This window comes from Schistocerca gregaria, chromosome 7 (genome assembly GCF_023897955.1).
Source record: "Schistocerca gregaria isolate iqSchGreg1 chromosome 7, iqSchGreg1.2, whole genome shotgun sequence".
Lineage (NCBI taxonomy): Eukaryota > Metazoa > Arthropoda > Insecta > Orthoptera > Acrididae > Schistocerca > Schistocerca gregaria.
This window is the reverse complement of record NC_064926.1, coordinates 141712972-141719885: the sequence shown is the minus strand read 5'-3', so window position 1 is coordinate 141719885 and position 6914 is coordinate 141712972. Positions and strand designations below refer to the sequence as shown.

Sequence of the window (6914 nt, the reverse complement as noted above, 5' to 3'; positions counted from 1 at the left end):
GGTCTGACACACCGGTGTCGATGTGTTCTTTTTTCCATTTCCAGGAGTGTATTTCTTTGCCCTCGAAACTTACACAGTGAAATTATTATAATATAGAGAAAAATGTTTGTTCGCCTGAGCGGCTAGTGTCCATTTATTCAAATTTTAAATGCGTGTTCTTTATAAATACCGTTTTCTGAGTCTTTTCGTGATATAGCACTGGGGACGCTATACAGTGTAGTTGGTGATGATACAGTCCAGACACAGACGTCAGTGTGCGCCACGGCTGGTTTCGCTCCGCCCAGGTTCTCGTCCGGCGACCTGTCGTCTGAGTTGGACGACGCGCCGGACGAGCGGAAGCCGCTGCCGCCGACGCACGAGGGCGTGCCGCTGGGGCTGCCAGGCGGCGTCCAGCCGGCGCCGCCGGGCCCGCAGCACGGGCCGCCGCCCCCCAGCGCCGCCCCCGCGCCGCCGGCCGGCGGGCCTCCGCCTCCGGCGCAGTCGCAGAGCGGCGGAGACCTGTCGCTCAACCTGCGCACTGGGCCGCGCACCACCAGCGCGCCCTCCTCGCCCGCCAAGACGCGCGAGTCGCTGCTGCAGCGCGTCCAGAGCCTCACCGGCGTCGCCAGGGACCAGGGCGCCAGCATACTAGGTGAGCGGTGCTGCTCCGTACTGGTACTGAGAGGAAGAGACATGTAGAGAGAGCGAGAGATAGAGACAAAGAAAGAGGGGGGGGGGGGGGAGATAACGTGTCAGACGGATCGCACTAGATCAGGGGCGGGCAGGAATCCTGCACGTGTGCGGTGCACTTGCTCGTGTGCAGTTAATAGGTGTTGTGCGTGCACACAGGGGCAAGCTGGCCACCCGCTTCTCTCCCCTTCCTACCAACCATCTCTCCGCTCTTTCCTTTGTAATGCGTTTTGTTTCCTAGCTTGCTTTATTGATTGACGACATAAAGTTAGTAGGAGTGCTTGATAGAAATCGTGCTTTGAAAGAGTACCTGTTACCTACGATAAGTTTCAATTCATTATCACAGGTGAAGTTTATGATACGTTTAATGTCTGGAACAAAATTTCTGCATACATACAAACTGTTATCGTGAATCCGCGAAGATAATGTCAATGTTTTTCTCGACATATGTTTGTGAGAGATTTTTTTCTGTTATAAAAATTAATAAGTCTCGGCTAAGAGCAAATATCAGTGACGAAGATTTACGTTACTAGAATGAGATTTTTACTTTGCAGCGGAGTGTGCGCTGATATGAAACATCCTGGCAGATTAAAACTGTGTGCCCGACCGAGAATTGAACTCGGGACCTTTGCCTTTTGCGGGCAAGTGCTCTACCATCTGTGCTACTGAAGCACGCCCGCATCTCGTGGTCATGCGGTAGCGTTCTCGCTTCCCACGCCCGGGTTCCCGGGTTCGATTCCCGGCGGGGTCAGGGATTTTCTCTGCCTCGTGATGGCTGGGTGTTGTGTGGTGTCCTTAGGTTAGTTAGGTTTAAGTAGTTCTAAGTTCTAGGGGACTGATGACCATAGATGTTAAGTCCCATAGTGCTCAGAGCCATTTGAACCATTTCTACCGAAGCACGACTCACGCCCGGTACTGACAGCTTTACTTCTGCCAGTATCTCGTGTCCTACCTTCCAAACTTTACAGAAGCTCTCCTGCGAACCTTCCAGAACTAGGACTCAAGAAAGAAAGGATACTGCGGAGACATGGCTTAGCCACAGCCTGGGGGATGTTTCCAGAATGAGATTTTCACTGTGCAGCGGAGTGTGCGCTGATATGCAACATCCCCCAGGCTGTGGCTAAGCCATGTCTCCGCAGTATCCTTTCTTCCAGGAGTGCTAGTTCTGCAAGGTTCGCAGGAGAGCTTCTGTAAAGTTTGGAAGATAGGAGACGAGATACTGGCAGAAGTAAAGCTGTGAGTAGCGGGCGTGAGTCGTGCTTCGGTAGCTCAGATGGTAGAGCACTTGCCCGCGAGAAGCAAAGGTCCCGAGTTCGAGTCTCGGTCGGGCACACAGTTTTAATCTGCCAGGAAGTTTGATATCAGCGCACACTCCGCTGCAAAGTGAAAATCTCATTCTAGTAACGTAAATCTTCGTCACTGATATTTGCTCTTAGCCGAGACTTATTAATTTTTATAACAGAAAAAAATCTCTCAGAAACATATGTCGAGCAAAACATTGACATTATCTTCGCGGATTCACGATGGAGACGAGGAACCTCTTGCTGTGGAAAGTCTTGATAAGAGTATATTACACGTCTTGCCAAAAGGAACTTGTCTCTGAGACGGGATTACACTGTAGATCTATTAATTCCATTTGCAAATTGGGATGAACATTATGTACAGTAACAGCAAATGGTCTCGAGAACCATTCAAAAGCTTAGGATAAATATGATATATCGCCAAATCGCTTAAGAAATCCTCTTTTATTACACCAAGTACGGAAACATATTCTTTGCAATTCTGTTCTCGCACAGTAGACAGAGTAGGGAAATGCACTGCGCTCCCTGACGAGAGCTGTCGTTCCCACAGCTCAGGGCTTGCTAGTGAAAGCTTGTACCTTTTCAGCCATTTCACAAATTAGCCAAATTAGCTGGTTTTCTCCGTGTAAACTTGTGTTCAATGCATTCATATGTCCACTAAAAATGCAAGGTCCGCAACCAACTCTGGATCTTCTTACTTGGGATCGCACCTTCCTTTCTCCTTTAAAAACTGATTTATTGGTATTCTCAGCTCAAAAAATCTTTTGAGTACATTACCTAGGCTAATCCAGCGGCCTTCATTGTGGTATTGTATGTCACCGTCGTCTTCCCCAATTTCAGCTAAATATGTATGAAACTATGTGTAATCCCGTGAGATCGCAAACAATTAACTGCCATAATAACCAATTGCATGACGTCCCCCACTTTTACTGCTTTTGCACAGAGTACTTCTTTGTGTAAAATGCAAAGGATGCTGTACAATGATTCTTCTGTACGCTGAGGCTTTTTTCTTAGCAATCCAACAAATCCCATTTGTTCCCCTTTCATTGCAGGTGCTCCGTCTGTTGTCAGTGACACCAAACGTTCTCAGTTTAAGCCACCTGAATCGACAGCTTCTTCAACGGCTTTTAGGGTGTCCGCGCCGGTGGTCGTGCTTTCTAAAGATATAATATCTAAAAAATCCTCTGTTATGTGCAGAGCAGTGTCCACGCCACGGACATAAATAACTAATTGCGCGGTCTCTGAAATATATGTGGACTCATCAAGTGCGATGAAAAATGCAATAAACACCTGCACTACACACCTTAACTGACGGTAAACGTCACCTGCCATGGCACTTATAAAACGACTTACAGTCCGCCGAGAAAAAGTGATAGCTCGAAACTGATTTACACTCAGTGGGAAAAGTAATTCAGCAGCGTCATTGATGCACGCCTTTAGAAATTCACCTTCAGCAAATAGTTTTCCAGCTTTCACTACATTAAGCGCCATCCTATAACTTGCACGTACCGCTGGGCTATCATTGTTGTCGTCCTGAAAAACTGAAAACACAGCTCCATAAAATATAAAATCAGTTAGATGAGAGGCATGACGAAAGAAAGTCGCAGATCTCTCGTGACAACAGCAACTTACGTCAGATTCATGTAGTATCGTCATATCGCTCTTCTTAAGCTCAGTCAGTTTCCCCATCCGCTCAGAATCCGACAATAAATGGTACTCGCCCTTGTGAAATTTATTATAATGGCGTTCAATACTAAACTTCCGCTGACCAGCGAGAATAATGCCATATATTAAACATTCCGAATTTTTACGTTTTTGCACAAAGAAAAAATGATTCTCCCATTCCCTTTTAAAAGATAGCAGATCTCCACTTCTCCGTTTCCTTGATCCACTCTGCATTTTCCGGTTTTTGAAATACGAAATTCACTACGTAGTGGTCGCTTCGCATCAACGTCCGCAGCTTAGCCTGGCACTAAACAGCCGCAACCTGCTGGCTGTCTCCACTGCCCCGGTCGACGATTGCACGCGAGCAGCACACGTGCAGCGCTGTGCGCTCATCAGCCACGTGAAACTTTTGCCCGCGCCTGCACTAGATAGATGTGTGTCAATGAGTGTGAGAGACAGAAACATAGACACTCTGGACATCAACGGAACACAAGGCGACGCCACCAACAACACAGTAGGCCGGAAGGTCCACACAACGCAACTTTACTGTGACTTAGGAAATGTCATACAATAAGCACCTAATATCGCGCGGTGCCTCTTCGGGCCCTGCAGAGTGCAGTGAGACGCTATGGAAGTGAGTCTTATAAACTCTGATGCACCATGCAGGACCACTTGTGCACCAATATAGTTCTCCGTATTAATAGCAATATTGTCTATTGATTTATAAACTGTAAGGCCTTCTTCTCCTATAAAATCGTGGCATCTTCCGTGTGAGGGGTCCAATGCCGTTGCTCGAGCGGCTGCACGAAGACTGACGACACCTTCTTAACATCTACATCTACATGACTACTCTGCAATTCACATTTAAGTGCTTGGCAGAGGGTTCATCGAACCACAATCATACTATCTCTCTACTATTCCACTCCCGAACAGCGAGCGGGAAAAACGAACACCTAAACCTTTCTGTTCGAGCTCTGATTTCTCTTATTTTATTTTGATGATCATTCCTACCTATGTAGGTTGGGCTCAACAAAATATTTTCGCATTCGGAAGAGTAAGTTGGTGACTGAAATTTCGTAAAAAGGTCTCGCCGCGACGAAAAACGTCTATGCTGTAATGACTTCCATCCCAACTCGTGTATCATATCTGCCACACTCTCTCCCCTATAACGCGATAATACAAAACGAGCTGCCCTTTTTTGCACCCTTTCGATGTCCTCCGTCAATCCCACCTGGTAAGGATCCCACACCGCGCAGCAATATTCTAACAGAGGACGAACGAGTGTAGTGTAAGCTGTCTCTTTAGCGGACTTGTTGCATCTGCTAAGTGTCCTGCCAATGATACGCAACCTTTGGCTCGCCTTCCCCACAATATTATCTATGTGGTCCTTCCAACTGAAGTTGTTCGTAATTTTAACACCCAAGTACTTAGTTGAATTGACAGCCTTGATAATTGTACTATTTATCGAGTAATCGAATTCCAACGGATTTCTTTTGGAACTCATGTGGATCATCTCACACTTTTCGTTATTTAGCGTCAACTGCCACTTGACACACCATAGAGCAATCTTTTCTAAATCGCTTTGCAGCTGATACTGGTCTTCGGATGACCTTACTAGACGGTAAATTACAGCATCATCTGCGAACAGTCTAAGAGAACTGCTCAGATTGTCACCCAGGTCATTTATATAGATCAGGAACAGTAGAGGTCCCAGGACGCTTTCCTGGGGAACACCTGATACCACTTCAGTTTTACTCGATGATTTGCCGTCTATTACTACGAACTGCGACCTTCCTGACAGGAAATCACGAATCCAGTCGCACAACTGAGACGATACCCCATAGCTCCGCAGCTTGATTAGAAGTCGCTTGTGAGGAACGGTGTCAAAAGTTTTCCGGAAATCTAGAAATACGGAATCAACTTGAGATCCCCTGTCGATAGCGGCCATTACTTCGTGCGAATAAAGAGCGATGTTTTCTGAAGCCATGCTGATTACGTGTCAATAGATCGTTCCCTTCGAGGTGGTTCATAATGTTTGAATACAGTATATGCTCCAAAACCCTACTGCAAACCGACGTCAATGATATAGGTCGTAGTTAAATGGATTACTCCTACTACCCTTCTTGAACACTGGTGCGACTTGCGCAATTTTCCAATCTGTAGGTACAGATCTATCGGTGAGCGAGCGGTTGTATATGAGTGCTAAGTAGGGAGCTATAGTATCAGCGTAATCTGAAAGGAACCTAATCGGTATACAATCTGGACCTGAAGACTTGCCCGTATTAAGCGATTTGAGTTGCTTCGCAACCCCTAAGGTATCTACTTCTAAGAAATTCATGCTAGCAGATGTTCGTGTTTCAAATTCTGGAATATTCCATTCGTCTTCCCTGGTGAAGGAATTTCGGAAAACTACGTTCAATAACTCCGCTTTAGCGGCACAGTCGTCGATAACAGTACCATCGGCACTGCGCAGCGAAGGTATTGACTGCGTCTTGCCGCTTGTGTACTATACATACGACCAGAATTTCTTCGGATTTTCTACCAAATTTCGAGACAATGTTTCGTTGTGGAACCTATTAAAGGCATCTCGCAACGAAGTACGTGCCAAATTTCGCGCGTCTGTAAATTTTAGCCCATCTTCGGGATTTCGCGTTCTTCTGAACTTCGCATGCTTTTTCCGTTGCCTCTGCAACAGCGTTCGGACCTTTTTTGTGTACCACGGGGGATCCATTCCATCTCTTACCAATTTATGAGGTATGAATCTTTCAATTGCTGTTGCTACTATATCTTTGAATTTGAGCCACATCTCGTCTACATTTGCGTAGTCAGTTCGGAAGGAATGGAAATTGTCTTTTAGGAAGGCTTCTAGTGGCACTTTATCCGCTTTTTTAAATAAAATTATTTTGCGTTTGTTTCTGATGGGTTTGGAAGAAATGGTATTGAGCCTAGCTACAATGACCTTGTGATCACTAATCCCTTCAGATTCATTACTTATATAGACAAAACTGTTGCCTCCTTGAGCCCCTGGTTCTCTATGTACGCTTGGCGGTTGTTGGCTGACGTTAATAGTCATAAATTTTCTAAGTCAGTACTGGGTTTGATATCACGTACGCGTGCTGTAGAAAATCTAGCAACACGCCTCTCATTTGGCTTATCATGTTTGTAAACACATAACGAAAAGCGATAGGCGGTTGCGTTATGACCAAGGTCAACGCTCACACAGATTATCTCCCATGTGGCTGATGCAATGGTTTTGTAATTTATTTATTTTATTTGGTA

The 6914-nt window shown here is 45.9% G+C and overlaps 1 protein-coding gene across 1 annotated transcript in view; it reads left to right on the top strand.

The window, feature by feature from the left end:
- Positions 1-548: 548 nt before the first annotated feature.
- LOC126282191 (synapsin) overlaps positions 549-6914 on the top strand; it is a 783143-nt gene continuing 776777 nt past the window's right edge. Inside the window, exon 1 of the mRNA XM_049981720.1 lies at positions 549-631. The gene's annotated coding sequence lies outside the window, so the exon portion shown is untranslated. The remainder of the gene's footprint in view (positions 632-6914) is intronic.